This window comes from Protopterus annectens, chromosome 3.part0 (assembly GCF_019279795.1).
Source record: "Protopterus annectens isolate FY-2018-M chromosome 3.part0, PAN1.0, whole genome shotgun sequence".
Taxonomy (NCBI): domain Eukaryota; kingdom Metazoa; phylum Chordata; order Ceratodontiformes; family Protopteridae; genus Protopterus; species Protopterus annectens.
In genome coordinates, this window is record NC_056731.1 from 1890846141 (window position 1) to 1890865195 (window position 19055).

Below are 19055 nucleotides of genomic sequence, written 5' to 3' on the forward strand. Positions count from 1 at the left end.
TAGCGAATTTTTAAAGTTTGCCAACTCATTATAATCCAAAAACATACTCCCGAATACTTCTCCACTGCACCTCCAACATTGGCCATCTACCTGATGAAAAATTCTTTGGAGTCCGGTTAGGGTATGAAAGTGTCCATGCAAACACTTCTAGAGTTTGTTGCATATCTGTGAGCCATACACATGTCTTGCCATTGTTTCTTAGTGAATCGCTCATCTAATCTCTTGACATTCCTTTTTGACCTCTCTGATTCCTATAGTTATTGGGCAATATTTTATATGGCCTAGTAATTATTCCCTTCTTTAACAGCAGTTTCTTTTCTAGATGCAACTAAAAACTTGACCAGCACAGGTCTTTTCATGTAGAATTCCTCCTCTCTTTGCTTGTACTCTGGTATCAATCCCCGATAGATGAGGCAGTCTCTAGCCTGCAGACCAAATGTAGTCTTGGCTTGTTTCCATTCTGTTACCTTTCCCTCTGTAATTTTGTTCCTAATATCTTGGTTCCTTTGCCAGCTTCTTCCAGTAAATTCTGGTTTCCCTGTTGCCTGTTCTCTGTACCTCAGTTGCAGTCATCTCTTTTGGCAGAATCCCCTTTCTTAATTCCCATGATGACTTTGTTCTTACTATACTTTCTGCTGCATTATGAATATAATGTTCTGTGTGACTCTTGTTCTCCTGCTTAAGGATTTGCATCCGGAATACCTCACTATCCTTATTTCTTGAATCCCCCTTCATCATATTCTCTTTCCACTTTGAATTGTAGCTTTCTGCTTGTATTATGTATAAGCACCTTGACTGTGAAGCTCTAAAATATCCCTTCAAATCAGGTACTCGTAATCCATGTCCTATTGGAAGGATCAACTTATCCCACTTGATTATTGCCCTCTTCCCCTCCCTGACAAAATCCTTCAACTCTTTATTAATTGCTTCCCACAACTTTTCCTATGGTTAAAAAAAATATGCCTGAACTGTATATAAAACTAGAGAGAGACTAAAAACATTTTTTCCTGCTTGTATCTTGCTATCCATATCCATACCAGTTATATCCTTTAATTTGAATCCCTAATTTTCTTTGCTAGTGGTTTTAAATGAAATGTAAATAACAGGAAAGAGAATACCCCTGCCTGTTTCCTGTGTTCAGACACAACTTATCAGAGACAAGTCCTTCCACTTTGATGTTTGCCTTTGAGCTGATATGTATCCTCCTAATTAACATTATTATTGTATCATGAAGTGCAAATACTTCCATTGCCCTTCTCATAAAATCCCAGCTTACTGTGTTCAGTGCTCCAAGATCCATCAACCCAGCAGTATTTTCTTACATTTTGCTTCCGTCTGGATCACCATTGTTCTGTTAATGTTATCAAATGTTTGACTCCCCTCCACAAAACCACACTAATCTATAAATGTCAATTTTGGCAACACCTTTGCCATTCCTCTTGCCACTTTATAGTCATGGTTTAACATTAAAGTGGGCCTATATAAAGATGTATCTAATGGGTTTTTGCCATCTAGTTATTACAGCCATCACAGCTTTTTTCCAGGATGTTGGTGATTCCCCTCCTTTTAAAGTACTGTTAAGTAAAACCTTCTGGATCGTTGTCACTTTCGTCCCTCCTAGCTTCCAAACTTCCACCAGAAAACCATCTTTTCCTGGAGACATTCCTGCAGATAGGTTATATGTCAGCCTTTTTATCTCGTCTCCTCCTGTCTTAACTGTTAATTGTTGAGCCTCATTTATCTCTAACCTTGGCATGCTCATCTTCTATAAATATTTCCATTAGTACCTTTTCTTGATTTCCCAGTTTTTCTCCTTGATACAAATTTTCATAACCTTTCCAAAAGGCCTCTAATACCTCTGCAGGGTGTCTGGTTATTTTTCTTGCCTTAGGCTCCCTAAGTTTGTCAACAGCCCTTTCTATTTTCTGTTGTCCAAGTCATTGTGCCAAAAGTGTTTGTGGTCTAGTGTTGAGCAGAAAGAGTTATTCAGGTTCCCCCTTATTTTATCTTTAGCATTCTGCAGCTGCACCTCTTCTTTGAGATTCCCCTTATTCTGTAGTACTGTAACCAGAGCCAGCTTCTTAAATACTTTTTACTTCTTAACCAATTTCTTTCTTTTATTTCTACCCTGTTTTTATACTCCACTTCCATTTTATCCCACTCAAGAAGTAACTTCTGTAGTACTTTCTATATTCCCTAATAACTCCCAAATAATTTCTACTACCTAGTCCTTAAAATTATTTTTAACAGTTAGGTGGGGAAACACCAGTGTTTAATTTTTACTTTATTAACCTGCATTTTTATCTTTGTAATTTTTGGTGCACAATTTGAAATATTTATTGGATGTGTGTCAAACTTCTCAATTAAATGCACATGTTCTTGTGAAATGTAATGTCTGTCTAGTCTGGCCCAGTTATTGTACTTTTGGAATAATGTGTAATTTCTCAGAGTTCCTACTACTGAATTCATATCTTCATTATACAGTATTTTCATAAATGTCTTCAGAATTGTACTCTTTTCTTTCCCTTCTAGCCCCACTGATGGATGTTCATTGTTACAAATCAAATTCCATTCCCTACCTATAAGTAACATGCCCTACTGAAAGATGATTTTCTCCCAGAATTTTTTAAGCTCCATAATAGCAGTTTTAAGTGGAATGTAAAACATACCAGTGTAATCCTCATTCCTTGTCAGTAGTCTCTTACTGCCACAAATCTACCATTATTATTTTCCTTTTCTATCACTATTGCATCTCCTCTAGCAATTAGTATAAATACTCTTCTTTACCTTTGTCCCCAATATTCTGCTGAATATCCATCCTTTTTTATTAAATGCACATGCTCATTTCTTTACAAATATGTCTCCTGTAGTATTGCTATTTGCACTCTCCATTACTTAATATATTCGTTCCTTTTTGTCTCTATCTGCGAGGCGATTCACATTCCAAGATGATGTAATAAGTGTCATTATTCCCACTTATATGTAACAACTTTTTCAAATGTCTGTTTACTACCTTTGTGATGCACGCACCAACTACAGTTTTGCAGGTTGATCCTTTATACAGTTTTGTCTTATCTCCATTAGATCCTCTGTCACTTTTTACAAGACTTTTTCTTTTAATGAAAAACCTCAAGAAACACACCCCAAAACACTTCCATAACCTATTAACTTAATACAAAATACGCATAAAACTTTGTACATCTTCAAATAATGTTTAATCCTCCTAATAGGAACAATTGTCCCAAATAGACAGCTGCAAACACAGGCCTCATCTAACCTAAAGTTGACATCATCTATGCTAAGATGCATGTTACTGCCTATGCTTCCATTTACACTAATTGATGTCTCTTTTTTTTTTTTTTTTTTTTTTAATAATTGTTTCCTTCTCAGATCTGAAAAAACTTGCATGCTTTCAGAAAGCATTAACTTTTTGCCTTGAAGAAACCATTACTTGGCTATTTATTGCTCCATGCTCAGATTGTCTCCCTGGAAATGCAAGAAAAAATGTAGCCCTGAGTTAGACTTTAAGGACAAGCTGAAACATTTCTTGCTGAAGGAAAACTTTTCATTATATTCAGTGTTCTCTTACTTACACATTTCCATTTAAGTTGTTAGATTAAGCCAAAGGTCGTAATCCAGATATACTTTCCCTTATTTTTCCATAGATGAATATCAGATTGACATATATTATGATCTGTGTACTTCTGCACCCTGTCCACCACCTCAGCAAGCCAAGATTGCAGCATATTAACTTAAATATGCTTTTGCCTAGCCTTTTTTCTCTTTGTGCATTGTAATGCAAAGAAGAAAGCAGGAGTCTGTTAACTTTAGTATGTTTATCTCATACAATAATAAGTAAAAAGATTTTACTATAAAATGTGCAAATTGTATCATGAAAAGTTTTATAGAAATACTGTTAAGTAAAACAATTTCTGCTCTTACCATTATCTTTTTCCTGCCTTTTCCATTCCCCTTAGTGTCCTTCCAAATATTAATGACACAAAGTGAGGCAAACACCTTTCAGTTCCCCAAATTCAACAAAATTCAACTCTTCCACTTTTTCTTCTACAGCCTTATTTCACAAATGCGATTGATGCTTTCAGTTTCACATTTACTTAATAATTTTTGTGTTGCTGGTCATCTCCCTTTTCATCTGTCTCCCAACTCCAGACTGTGGTTCAATTTTAAGGCACTCCTAATTCTTCTACTCTCAAGCGTTTTCTTTTTGAACAATGGAAGAGGTTTGACTGTCAAAAGTCTCTCCATGTGCCTTATTATAGAAGAATGAGAAACAGAGTCCCCTCCTGCTTTTGATGGCTCACATTTTGTTGGACAAACTTTTGTATTTCCTCATCAGCTTGTTGTGCTTCAAAAATCATTTTGATCCTCCAGGAAAAAATATTCTAAAGCTAGCTGGATGTAGCAGTTTTGAATCTCATACCTGCCTCCGGACATTCCCTGATTGCTGGAATAAATTTGTTTCTCTTCTGCCTGGTGTACAGTGAATAATCATTTTCACAAATACTCATCTCCAACTTTTAATAATTTGCTCTTCTGCCACAACTTTGTCAGCATCAGTGTTCTGGTGGTAGATTTGCATCTTTACTAATTCAGGTCTCAGTTGCTATCATACGGCCAGGTTTCGAGTCTACACACATTGTGCCCTATGAATTAATAGATCACGCTCTGGAATATCAGTCGTGCTGCTTAATTGTGCCTTCTTAAAATTAACAAGTCTATTCCTTCTGGTTTCTTTGGTACAGCAGAACATCTCAGATTTTACTTAAGTGCTCTCTCCTCTAATTCTGCCATTTTTTGAAGTATCTTTTCTTGAGCAGTCTCGTACTTAGCCAGTCTTTCCTTCATTTCATCTTCTGATTTTTTGTAGTTTTATGAGCTTATCTACATGTCTGTTTAAAGCTTCTTCCATTTTTCCAGAATTGTATTTGAGCTGATATATTCATTGTGTTTCATTTATTTTAATCAGCTCTGAGCTTATTTAACTTATTTTTCCTCTAGATTACTGGAAGCCATGACTTGCACCAAACCTGGCGCATGAACTGCTGTTTGCTGACCATCTTCTTCCCAGTCACTGTTTTCACCTTTTCTGGGTTTTTTTTTTCAAGCTCTATTAGTTTCTTCTTTGTTGTCCCACGGTAGTGGTGCTGCAGTAGCATTGTCGCCTCACAGCAAGACGTTGTCACGTTCGATTCTCAGCTAGAGCATCCTCTGTGTGGAGGCATTCGTGAATGGACGTGCCTTCATTGAAGGTTGTGCATCAGGGCTGGTAACTCGGCATGTAAAAATCCACTACCAAACATTAGCGGACCGGAGTTCCGCTGTGGCAACCCCTAACCGGGATAAGCCGAAAGACACAAGAACATTAGTTTCTTCTTTGTTGGCATCCAGGAAGTATGTTTACTAGCCAGTAACTGAATTTACTAAAAGTGGCAGAGTTCCTGGTCATTGTCTTTCATAGGTTCATAGGTTCATACTAGGCTATCTGCCCTAGGGCATTTATAAGCCTAGCCAGAGTGTGTTTGGCTTTCGCCACCCATTGTAAATTAATTTTGCTATGCCCTTTTTTGAGGTTAGTATACTTTGCTTCTGTCTAACAGTGACACAGAAGTGATACCCGGGGTAAACCTACAATCTCCCATCCACTCATCAGGATTCCTCTTGAAGAGAGTCAGTGAGGGACTCTGCCTAACCTGGACTGGAATTTTATTCCAGAGTGAAGGGAGCCTTTGGGTTATGAATCTGTCCCTCCAGCATGTCCTATTTATTTCAGTGCTGAGGCTCAAGTCTCTCGAGCGCGTAGCTCGATGGGATTTGGATTTTCTGAGGTGCAGCATGTCCATTAATTCCGGGTTGGACATGGCTTTATACGTCAGGCACAGATCGCCTCTGAGCAGGCGGTATGCCACTGAGTAGAGCTGGAGTTTCTTTAACGGGCAGCATATGGCATCTGTTTGAGCCCTTTGATCCTCTTGGTGAGGTACTTTTGGGGTCTCTCCAGTTGCTGCAGGTGTCTGGTAAGGTACATCCCAAAAGGGGCATTGTACTCAATTATGGGACTGATGAGGGATGAGTAAAGAGGCACGATGACCTCCCCTGATCTAGATGTGAATCCCTTCATGATTAGGTGGGCTATATAAAATGTTTTTCTAACCACTTTGGTCACGTGGTTGTCAAATGAGAGATTGCTATCAACTTGGGTCCCCAGGTCCCTAATTACTTCTTCCGTACTTAATGGATTACCACTTATGTGGTAATTTGTGGGCACTTTGTTTTTGCCAAAGGGGATGACTATACACTTTTTGGCGTTTAGCTTGAGGACATGGCTCTGGCACCAGTTGTCTGTTTGTATGAGGCCCTTTTGGAGGATGCTTGTGTCGGCTGGAGAGTCGATTATGGCGCCCAGTTTCTTTTTTATACTGTGAGAGTTGAAGTTTAGCGGTTGTTCAGTGTGTAGCCATCTTGGAAAGTCCTGTTCCCAAGGATCTTAAGAAAAATGCAGATAATTTGGAAAACTTTTGTCATCCTTTCAGAAATTTGGTTTTTGTTTTCATAATTTCTCATTTGCTGGTGCATATGGCTTGCCAGTATTAGCTTTATAAAATAGCAAGGAAAAATATCCCTCCATTGAGCGTAGTCACTTCACTTATTGACTATGCGTGTATAACTGTTACACAAGGTCAGACTACATACATTTAAGAGGAGGGATTAGAGCATTTCTCAGAGATGCAAGATACTTCATTACTTAGTGTTGCAACTTGTTGCACCTTGGAAGGATTTGCTTGTAAGTACTGTAATGTCTTGTCACAGCTACTGCTTGACTACAGGTCACCAGCTTGTCTTTGTGATTACATCCTTAGTTCCTTGTACGTAGATGATACCATTTTCATCAGATGGTTCTTCAGGAGAAAGTCCACAGATTTAATGGAGCTATGGATCCCTGCAGCATGGAAAAGGGAAATGAGAGGAGCCAGCATACTTGTGGTGCATTAAAGGATTTTATTGTGCCCTTTAACTTGCTGAACATGTGACAGATCTTTGCGTACAGTCCCCTTGAAAGCAAGCACTTTCTGACAGATCCCAGCCTTCACTCTTAACAGGGAACACTCAACATTGTGACCCTCCCAAAACAAGCAAGCATCCTGCATCTTTCATCTTATAAAGAAATGAGCAGGCATATTCTCATCATTCCCTCACCTCCTTGTCAGTTTCTTTACCTCACATGCCACTAATTAAACCCAGGTCATCTTTGTCATTGTCTGGTCTTCATTCCTCTTTCCCTCTGTATCAAGTAGCTTACCTCTGTAATGCTCATTACTGTAAGCAGTCCAGATTTCAACACAAAGTCATGCTGGTGAAGGCAAGTCTAAAACATTTCCAGTTCCAAACAGGAAATCAATTCAAAACTGTGCAAAAGTAGCCTAGTTAAAAGCAAGACTGCCTTTTTAAACTTTTGACAGGCTGTGCTTCATTCTGTAAAATTCATCTCCCTCAGTAATGGTTTCATTGCTGAGTCTATGAAACATGAATGGCAGCGTACATTCTGAAACAGAAATATCCCACACTGGAGCTGTGAGGCTAGAAGATAGACACTAGTTCTTTTCCCTTTTCAGTTTGTGATTTTTTTTTTTTTTTTTTTTTTTTGACGTTTCAGTTGGTAATTTATGTAGTACAGCATGTGATTGCCTGCATTCCACACTGGAAAGGGTTAATAGCATTAGTGAAGACCTACTGTCTAGGGAAAAGTGCTGAAGAGCAATATTAAATTGCCATTCATTTTTTAATGATTACTCACCACACTTCCACTGTATATTTGTGCTGTACAGGTTTTAACCAACAAAAGGCTTGGGGAATTCCCAAATGTACAGAATACACTGCAATAGATTCAGTGTCTGATATGAACTGATTCAGCAGGAGTTCATTTTTGAAATTGCATTGTGACAGGCTGTAACTGGTAGTTTGTGACTTTTATTTCTGAGCTTAAATCGGTTTCATAATGCTGTTCAGTATGTCATTTCCATGTTTCTTAAACTTGACATATAGGCTTTCAGATCTGTAAAAAGTTTATAATTTTGTTCTGCTGTTCTTTAACATATATTTTTGCTGTACATTTAAAATGTACCTCAAGTTACAGTTTCATTCCATTAGTTATGTCACATTAGAGTTGGTCCGTTTTTGCTAGTAATGGCTGAAGTTTTTTCTGTAATTTTAATTTGCAAAATTCTAATAAGGTAGTTTCACAGTATGTGTAGTGTGTGTGTCTGTGTGCGTGTAAAATAGCATGCGTTTTTGTTTCCAATGAGTAGGGCTTTAGTTCATTTGCAAAGATTCTTATGAATGGCTTGGCCTCATGGGTGGTTTGCCTGTGTGTCTGTGTTGTGTGTGCAGTTTGTGAATTTGTTTTGTTTTTATACAGTAGCTGTACAGACATTTTTCTGGCTTTGCTGACAGGCAAACAATCTAAATCAGCTTGTGAAGATATATCGAGAGTAGATAAATACCTCTATGCCATAATTTAGTGGGGATGGGTTATTAGAATTTTGTGTGCATACACATACACATGCACATTTGCACATTATGTATGTCTTGAGCATACATGTATATATAAGTATATATTAATTCATGTGTATATTTCTAAATCGAAGTTGCTGAAATTTTGAAGTATTTTGATCTATTGTTTCTTTTTTTTTTTTTTAAGGAAAGCAGTTAACATACCATGATTTTTCTTGGTGGTCATATATTCCTTATATGTTATGAGGCTAATCTTGACTCTTATCCATAACACAGGCATGTTATAGTAGTTTGATTATGGGTTAGTCCGATATTAGTGGATGACATAATCACTTTTAAATTCAGTCTTGTTCCTTCACATATAGGAGTTGTTGACTGTGGAATTGTACATATCATGATACTGTTTAGAACATGATGATACTCTTTCTAGAATAAAATAGTTGCCAGTTATTGCCATATACTTACTGTCTAATACATCTTAAGCCCTGTGTGAGCCAAAAATGTAAGTCTGAGGCCTTAGGGAAAGACTGCCATTTTATGAGGAGATTCCTAAAGATCTTTGCAGAAGGCTGGTTTAAAGAAGGTTGCTTTCTGTATGAGAGAGGTTTTTAAGGATTTCTCCCCCATAGCTCTCTGGTTTGTAAAATAATTTCTTCTTAATCAAAAACTGGACCATAAAAAATAAATTAACAAATTTTCTTTTTCATGATGTTCATCGTGTTTCATTGTTGCAGTCATTACTCTTGGGTTATCCTGCTGGCAGGCTACCCACAGTCGGCCAGAATTCCAAAGTCTAGGTCCGGCGTCTGTTGCCGTAGTCTCTTCCCTGACGTCAGTGCGCCAGGGGTATAAAAGATGCAGCCAACGCTATTTTCTTCAGTCTTTATTGCCGTGCGGTGCCCAAAGCAAAAGCAGTTCGCAAGTGCCGGTCGGTCGACTCCTGAGATTTTCAAATACGAATTTCAGAACCAAAGTCTTCATTAAAGCTAAGTACCCCATTGGGGAAACTTTTTTCTTGCTCCAGACCGATGTCAGAAAAAGTTAACAATTGTATTTCTTGTGGGAAGCAAATACCTCATAAGGATTTTCACTCTTAATGTATCCCTTGCCTAGGCCCTGATCACAACGTTGCTAGCTGTCTGTTTTGTGCTAGATTTAACCAACGCACTATTAAGCGTCGTTTTGAGTTTGCATTTCATTGGCCGAAGATTTAATTATATAATGCCGTCGGAACAGCCGACGACCGGAGTTAACAAAAAACGCAAGGACAAGGAAAAGGATAGGCATCCGAGGTCCAGAACCGACGACGAGGCCTCCACTAGGCTATTCGCCTGTTTTCAGTGAGATGCTTTCGCAGCACCTGGCACCCACTACCTCAGAGCTACAGGCCACTTCTGACTCCCACGTGGAGCCGACTGGGCTTCTGGATACTCAAGGTATTGGACACTCTGAAATCATTCCCTCAGATGGGTCCGGAGCCGCTGAGAAGGCATCGGCTTCTGAGGGTGTCTTCAGACCTACACAACTATATATTAAGCCATCTTCAGCTTCAAAGACAAAGACTAAAGCAGCTCTAAAGACAAACAAACAAGTACAGCATTCTCCTACTCAGACTTCCATGCCTAAAAAACAGATGCTCAAAATGGCCGAAGACCTAATTACTTTGATCAGGGGATCCCATCTCCCTCCTGATAAGAGGCCTAGGCAAGAGACAGGGAATGATTCTTCTGATCAGGTTTCTATTTCCTCTGATTCCTCTTCTGAACAGGATTATTCCATGCTTCCCTATGAGGATTCTGATGCTGAAGAATCCATTCCGTCAGCCTCTCCTCCTAAGGATTATTCTTTTGGGGAAACCCTGCATACCATGAGGGAGCATTTCACCTGGGAGAGCCAAGATTATTCTGAATCTAAGAAAAGGCTCAGAGACTTTCTGCTACTTCCTCAGCACAGACCCCTTGCTATTCCACCTGTTCTAGACATTCTAGATGTATTTTCAGAGTCAGGCCTGTCCCCTGACTCTTTACCCCCTGCACCTGCTAAACCAGACAGATACTACAGGGTCTCGGATTCTCATAAATTCCTATATAAAAACCCAGCTGCTGACCCAGAAACTATATCTCAGGGTCCCAAAGGGGTTAAAGCTTCCACTGCAAAAAACCCTGTTCTCTCTGATAGGGATTCTAGGGTTCTAGACAGACGGGGGGGGGGGGGTTTACACTTCTGCTACCTTGGCTGCAAGGGCTTTAAATTGTCAGTTTCATATGCTTAAATATCAGCAATATTTAATGTCACTGCTTAAACAGAAATTGTTGGCAAATACTGAATGCTCAGAGAACAAGGAAATGCAGGATTTATTGCATGCAGCTGAACAAGTGGGAAATCATACTTTGCAATGTGGTTATGATTCACTGGAGGCCTCTTGCAGGGCCACTGTTACAGGTTCTGTTATTAGAAGGCATGCTTGGTTAAAGGAACAGAATCTGCCTGATTATTAGATGCTCCATTACAGCATGATACTTTGTTTGGTACTAAAGCAGAACAGGTGTTGAAAAAATGGAGGATAAAGCAAAATCCATGCGGACAGTCAAGGATTTCTTACAGGTACAGCCACCCAGGTTTAGCAGGAACTGGCCTTCTAAAAATTGGTCCTCTCCAGTGGCAGACAGACCACAAAGAGGCAGATACAGGCGTCCCAGAGGCAAATCTCAGCCCCAAGGCTCATACAGACCTAATGGGGTGCTCCTACCTCCAAAAGCAGAGAAGACAAATCACAACCTTACAGGAAATAGTCCCAATGCCTTTCCTCTGCCAGATCCAAGCACTTTTCTTTTGGCAGCCCCATTAGGGGGGAAACTAGCACTTTTTTCATCAAATTGGCAAATGATTACCCAAGACAAATGGGTCCTGAACATAGTGTCCCAAGGCTACAGGTTCCATTTTCACACCCTTCCAAGGTCAAAAGGTATGCCAGACCTGCCACACAATCAATGGGCAGAGGTACAAAAACAAATTACAGCCCTCATGGACATGAGGGCCATTCAGCAAGTACCACAACAAGAGCAGGGGCAAGGATTTTACTCCAGACTTTTCCTAGTGCCCAGAAAGGACAAAACCTGGAGACCAATACTGGACCTGTCTATACTAAGTACGTTTCTGGAAGTCCCAAAATTCAAGATGTTGACTCTACAGCAGCTACTGCCCATGCTGGGCAAGAAGGCTTGGCTCATAACTTTGGACCTAAAAGAGGCATACCTGCATGTCCCAGTCAGACAATCTTGCAGAAGATGCCTCAGATTCATAGCTGGCTCAATGCACTACCAATTCTCTGCACTGCCCTTTGGCTTATCTACTGCGCCCAGGGTCTTCAGAAAATGCCTGGCACCAGTAATTGCATTTTGCAGACAAAGGAATTCATATATATCCCTACTTGGACGACTGCCTAATTCAAGCAGAGAACAAAGACATTCTTCTAAAGCATCTGATTTTGTAAAAAGATTACTAATTGCCCTAGGGTACACAGTAAATGAAAAGAAATCAAAACTAGTGCCCTCTCAAGAGATAATATTCCTGGGTGAAAGCTTAAATACAACTGCCCAGATGGCTTCTCTCACGCCAGACAAACAAAAGCAACTGACTTCTTACTTCAAGAAATTGGCAACAAAAACCCACTTGTCTGCAAGGAAGATCCTGCAGACCTTGGGTTTCATGGCATCCTGCATTCTATTAATTCCATATGCTAGACTGCATATGAGGAAACTACAATGGTATTTAAAAAGTGTTTGGACTCAGCATTATCACAGCTTGGAGACACTAATTACACTCATTCCCTGCCTGCAACAGGAGTTTCGATGGTGGGCAGGGCCTGTCACCACAACAAGAGTCTGCTGTTCAGTTTACCCACAGCCAGACAGACACTGACAATGGATGCATCAGATTATGCCTGGGGGGCCCATATGGCAGGAAAATGTATTCAGGACACATGGCCTGCAAACCAGATGCATCTTCACATCAATCAAAAAGAGATGCTAACTGTTCAAAATGCCATGACAGCTTTCAAGGACCTGCTTCATCCAGGACAGCTACTGATAAAGACGGACAATACTATGGTCATGTGGTACATAAACAAGCAGGGAGGTACACATTCCTACCCCCTCTGCAAATAAGCAATGACGCTATGGGACATAGCATTGACTTATCAAGTTCACCTGCACGTACAGTTCCTGCCAGGAAAAACAAATACACTGGCAGACGAACTAAGCAGAAACCTCATGGATCCCCAAGAATGGAAACTGGATCCACAAGTCTTCAGCATAACAAGGAAATGGGGATGCCCAGACATAGACCTATTTGTCTCCCCTCACAACTGCCAATTGCAGAGATTTTGCACAAGGATTTATCACAAGCAAGCATGGAAAGTGGACGCCCTATCCTTCAGCTGGAAAAATCTAAAAGTATATGCCTTTCCTCCACTGCCTCTCCTTCCCAGGGTACTCCTAAAGGTCAGACAAGAGAAGCCAAAAATGATACTGATTGCACCAGACTGGCCAAACCAGCACTGGTGCCCAATCCTAAAGAGCTTGTCTTAAGGTCCAGCATGGATATTGCCTCAAACGTCTCACTTGCTGACCCAACAAAACAATCGGATTCTGCACAGCCAACTCAGGACCTTAAATCTGGCAGCATGGCGGATAATGTAGCCATTCAGAACACTCCTCTTTCAAAAGCTGTTATGGATGTTATCTTGGAAGCCAGGAGGCCCAGTACCAGAAAATTTTATGCAGAAAAATGGAAGAGATTCTGTTCTTGGAACCAGGAACAAGGCATGGACACGTGTGTACCAAATATCCCTCAGATTTTACAATACCTAACTGAGATGCTGAACAAAGGCCTTTCTTTCTCATCAATTAAGATTCATGCCTCTGCCATTTCAGCCCATTACAATACGGATCCACCTATCTTTTCTCATCCTTTAATAAGGCCGTACCTCAGAGAGGCCAAAAACATTAGGCCTCCAAGGAGAGCACCAATTCTGGCCTGGGACCTCAATTATGTTTTGGAAAAACTCACACTGCCTCCTTTCGAGCCAGCCTCAACAGCGGATATAAAATTCTTATCCTGGAAAACAGCTCTGCTCCTAGCAATATCCTCTGCAAGACTAGTCTCGGAATTACAAGCACTCATGGCTGTGGAACCTTTTATCATTTTTCATCCAGACAGGGTTTCTCTGAGGACAAACCCAACATTTATGCCTAAGGTGGTGTCCAGTGTGGCCCTCAACCAAAACCATTCACTTGCCTACCTTTTATCCAAATCCACAGAACAAAGGTGAGAAAATTCTTCATTCTTTGGACATACACAGGCAGTTACGCTTCTACTTGGACAGAACTAAAGCTTTCAGAAAGACTGAGCAACTTTTAGTGTCATATACTGCAGGATCACAAGGAAAGGCCATCTCAAAACAGACTATTTATAAATGGATAGGCCATTGCATCCATTTCTGCTATTTTCAGCATGGCAAATCAGTGTCTAAGGGCATTAGGCCTCATTCTACCAGAGCAGCAGCCACTTCAGCAGCCTTCCTCGGAGTACCAACCAAAGATATCTTAGAGGCTGCAACTTTGAGTTCAGTGTACACTTTCACAAAGCACTACCACTTACCTCTTTACTCTAAATCCAGAGCAGGCTTTGCCACTGCAGTTCTGCAGGGCCTCATAGCCTCTCCTAATCCTATTTAGCCCAGCCACCCATCCTCAGCTTTGGGATTCAACCCAAGAGTAATGACTGCAACAGTGAAACACGATGAACATAGTACAGTTGTGTACCTACCATAAATGTAGATGTTCGAGTGTATTCACTGTTGCAGTCCAGGTTACCCACCCACCACCCCCTTCTCTTTGCTGGGACTTATCTGCACTTCTCTATCCTATACAACCTATTTGGTGTATTTGCTTGTAGATGAAGGAAATGTTATTTTTGTGCATGCATATTTATTGGTATATTTTTTCAGCCTACCAATTTGGGGGCACCTGACATCTGGGGCAAGAAAAACTGAAGAAAATGGCGTCGGCTACATCTTTTATACCCCTGGCGCACTGACGTCAGGGAAGAGATGACAGCAACTGATGCAGGACCTAGACTTTGGAATTCTGGCCGACTGAGGGTAGCCTGCCAGCAGGATAACCCAAGAGTAATGGCTGCAACAGTGAATACACTCGAACATCTACATTTATGGTAGGTACACAACTGTACTTTGTTTGCTCTGTCTGTCCAAAGAATGAGTTGTGTCTGTAGAACTCATTTGTTTTGTTCTATGACTTGAAGCACACTATGGACCTTTCACCCCTCCCTCCTTTTTAACCTTACAAGCATGTCACTTTTCTTTTCATTTTGCACTCTTTAGTATAAGTGTAATTGATGTTTAAAATGTTTTTTGTATGACTTAATCAAAAATGTTTTACCCACTTTGTGGTTCTTTCTCTTCCTTTATTTATCAGTGTATAGAGGAGACAATAGACAAAGACCTGTGAAATTGTTTTAGTATCAACTTCTGTTCACAGCCTGGATCACATAGTCTATTTTTTGCCCAGCTTTGCAAATAGTTTTTTGAATTAGCCATATATTTGGCCTCATTAATGCTTTCTCCATCTCTGTATGCCATTTATTTCTACTTTGATGCATGTTAGTTTTCCAAGAATGTGACGAATATTCTCTCTGAGAAAGTATCATTTAGTATGGATTTATACCATAGAATCATATTTCCCCCAAAACTGTCAGTATCTTATTGTATATGTTTTTACTTTTTCTAATCTCTCTGTATATTTCCCTTTCCACCCCATATATTGCAGTGTGTAAAACTGCTGGACTTTTTCCAGTTTATTAACATGCATAGGCTCATACGTATAAAAAGGTGTTGTATATTCCTAGGATCTGAATAATATGTTATGTAGAGTTAGCTTTATTACTCTATTGCATGATGTCGTGGTTCTTAAAACTGTCTTTTATAGCTGCTCAAATATACTTTTTCTACAGGCAAGTTGCCATTGTTTTTAAACTTCAGTAGATTGTCTACCTTTACTCCAAGATTTTTAACAAATTTTGAGCTTTTATAATGTCTTTATTAATTATTTGAATACATGTATTTTTCTCTGAAATGCATAGCTACACATTTTTAGAGTTGAAATTTATTGTATTAGCCGTTTTCTGGAGTAAATCTGCTTCGGTATCATTTTCACTCATCCTTATAAGAACCTGTTATGAGTCACCTGCAAATGTTAATGTCCACACACCAGCTGAAGGGTAGATACATACATATTAAGCAAAAATAGACTTGATTATTCTTCACTGGGGAATTCCTAGTCAACAGTCCTGTTTTCTGAGAGTATTTTTTTTTCACCCTAACACTGCAATGTTTAGAATCCAATCGTTATTCAATCCATTAGTACATTTTTCTGCTTATGTCCAGGCTTGCTTGTACATTCAGTAATGGTTTGTGTAGTATTAAATCAAATGGCTTGGAAAGGTCAAAATAAGTCATTAGTTGGAAATGCTTTGTTTGTTGTCTTTGTTTACATTGTTGTGGAAGATTGTATGTTTCATCAGAATTCATGCTGATTTATATCAAGGCTAGAAGCAGGTTTCATAAAGAGACTATAAAATAAGCCTTTCAAAGTACTTGCATAAATTACTAGTAAGACTAATAGGTCTGAAATTCTGTAATTTTCTCACCCTGTGCAACAGGCAACACAACAACTTCTCCCCAGCTGTCTGGAATGTGTGACTTCTGTAAGGTATTTTGAAATAAGTCAAATGAGGAAGAAAAGACTCCACTTAACCTTGTTTTAAGAACAGACCGCTGGGAGAATCTGACCCAGATGCTGTACTTCTACACATACCAGTCAAAGCCTTGCAAATGAATCATTCTGTTAATGAGCAAGTCTGCTGCTACTATTTAAGTCAGTTTGAAATTGGCTTATATCAACCAGTATTCTTTCCTGGTTAATGAATATAAAATAAAGATTAAACAAAAATCATTTCCTGTTTTCAGGAGTGGTCTGGCATGTGTTAGGTGACATTGTAGTAAATGTAGGGTGCAGATTCAGTAATGCAGGGAGGAAGTACAGCGGTAGGATAATATAGCAATAACCCACGCCTGGGTGTGGGTAATGCGGGATTTACCCACGGTTGGCGTGGTTTGGTCGAGCCCGAGGACCAAACAAAGACAACCGTGGTAATCATGCTACCCACACCCAGAAGTGGGTTATTGCTATTATACTATGACATTTAAGAAAATAAATAATTACTTTTCTTAAATAATGGCATTGTATAATGCCTCTTTGCTGCCCTTCAGCTGTCTGGTATCCGCGGCAGTTCTGATGTACTGCGCATGCCTACGCAGTGGCCAAAAGCAACGGAGAAAGCAAGATCTCCATTGCTTTTTACTGTTTCACTATGTTAAATGGGTTTAACATAGCGAGACAGCTTTAAAATAAGCAATCCGTTGCTTATTTTAAAGCTGTCTCTATGTTAAACCCATTTAACATAGCGAAAAGCAACGAGATCTTGCTTTCTCAGTTGCTTTTTAACCTGTCTCACTATGTTAAATGGGTTTAACATAGCGAGACAGCTTTAAAATAAGCAACTGAGATCTCCGTTGCATATTTTAAAGCTGTCTCGCTATGTTAAACCCATTTAACATAGCGAGACAGGTTTAAAAAAAAAAGCAACGGAGAAAGCAAGATCTCCGTTGCTTTTTACACACTGTGTCGCTATGTTAAACTCTTTTAACATAGCAAGACAGTGTTTTAAAAGAGACTTATACTAATGGAAAAAGTCCGGGCGACCGGACCTTTTTCCATTAGTATAAGTCTATTTACAATGTGCACGCTGGCCAATCAGCGTGCATGTTTTTGAATATTAATGGGGGGACATGGTATAATAGAAAGTAATGTATCTATTTCCAAAGGTAAACCAAACAAACTGAAAAGTGCAAACAGCAGAAGGGCAACACTCATAGAGGAATTATATTCAAGAGGAGTAATTTGATCACAGCACTATTGCAGAAATTTTCCTAAGACACCGTCAAGGTGTAGTGTGTAACAATGGTAGTTGTCAGTTGGCATTTGTCTGTAAGTTTGCTGTCTTACTAGCTGTAGTTTATCTGTTGTCTTTGAATACTGATTTAAAGACTGAGTGTGGTTAGCAGAAAGTTTAACAAAATTGTAAATGGTCAAAAGTGTGTTGAAGTGTAAATCACTTGAGTCGAAGATAGGGGAGCTGAGTTGAGGTATGTGACTCCCCAAAGTCTTCTAGATGGGGAAGAACTGAATAGTGCTGCAGGTGAGGGTGGCAGCCAAGCCACCAGTCTGGGAATGAAGTCACCCTAATGAGATGTACTAACAGGTGATATTGTGGGTGTCCCATAGTTAAGACATTATAGGGCAGCATACTCTGTTGTATGTGGTATGTCTAGTAGCGGGGATTGGTGGGAGCTGGGCTACTGTGTAGTGTAGCTGCTTTGGTAAAAGAAGGAAGGAACATGCCTACAACAATAGCAGACTTAACTGAAAGGATAAATGAACTGAAAACACCCACTTTCATCTGTTTTTGTTGGGTTTTTTTTTGATTTGGTGAGCTTGATGTTTTGTGATGTTAAAAGGTAAGACGAATTCATGTGAAGGAGCTGACTTGTTTTAACTGAGTTAAACTTAAGTGTGAGAAAAGGGGAGGGATATCATTGGCTGATCATGGCAGGTAGTAAACAGCATCTGTGTCATTTTGGGTATTTTAAAAGAAAAGCAATTTTGAATTAAACAGTTGGTAAAGTGAATAGGATTGCTATGATGATTGTCAAATTTAGAGTTAAAATGCAGGCGGTGCCATCAGCATATAGAAGATCAGGACAGAATGGCAGTGGAAGTGTCATTGATTGAAGAGAGTAGTACATGTGCATGACTAAAGTTCATTGCTAGCTTCTCATCACAGGTAGGTGAATGGAATGAGTTCAACTTGGGTGTTGTCTTAACAGCACTGAACATTAAATTCAGTAAAGTTGTACGTACCCATGTTGTGAGAAGCATTTGGTAAAGAGAAGAGTGAGAGTAGGTAAGGATTACGTTTCGGACAAATGCATCAACTTTCTTGAAAGCAGGATGGATTTGAGTAATTTTCTTGGAAGAGATGTGGCATGTCTTGAGATGAAAGGGACAAAACTGAAGACAATGACTGTGGAGATAATGCTGTGTACCCATGTTTTCTGCACATGTGATGAGCTTAGCACTAGCCATGTGGTTGCCAGAACTGATGAGTAATTGATTATGCGAGAGAATTCTCTGCTGTAAATTAATACCTGGGAAAGGAAAGCAGAGGTTGTATTTGTCAGGTGTGTGGAGGAAGGGTGGAACCAGGGAGAATGAATGAACATACTGCATAACTATTTTGTAGTTCAGTAAACTTCTACTTTCTGCTTTAATTTGTAGATGTTTTCAAGCACTTGCATGTTAAGTGGTTTTACCTAAATGTTGTGC

General features: G+C 39.6%; 1 protein-coding gene across 1 annotated transcript in view; it reads left to right on the forward strand.

The window, feature by feature from the left end:
• LRP5 (LDL receptor related protein 5) overlaps nucleotides 1–19055 on the forward strand; it is a 1224287-nt gene that overhangs the window by 463242 nt on the left and 741990 nt on the right. The window lies entirely within an intron of this gene.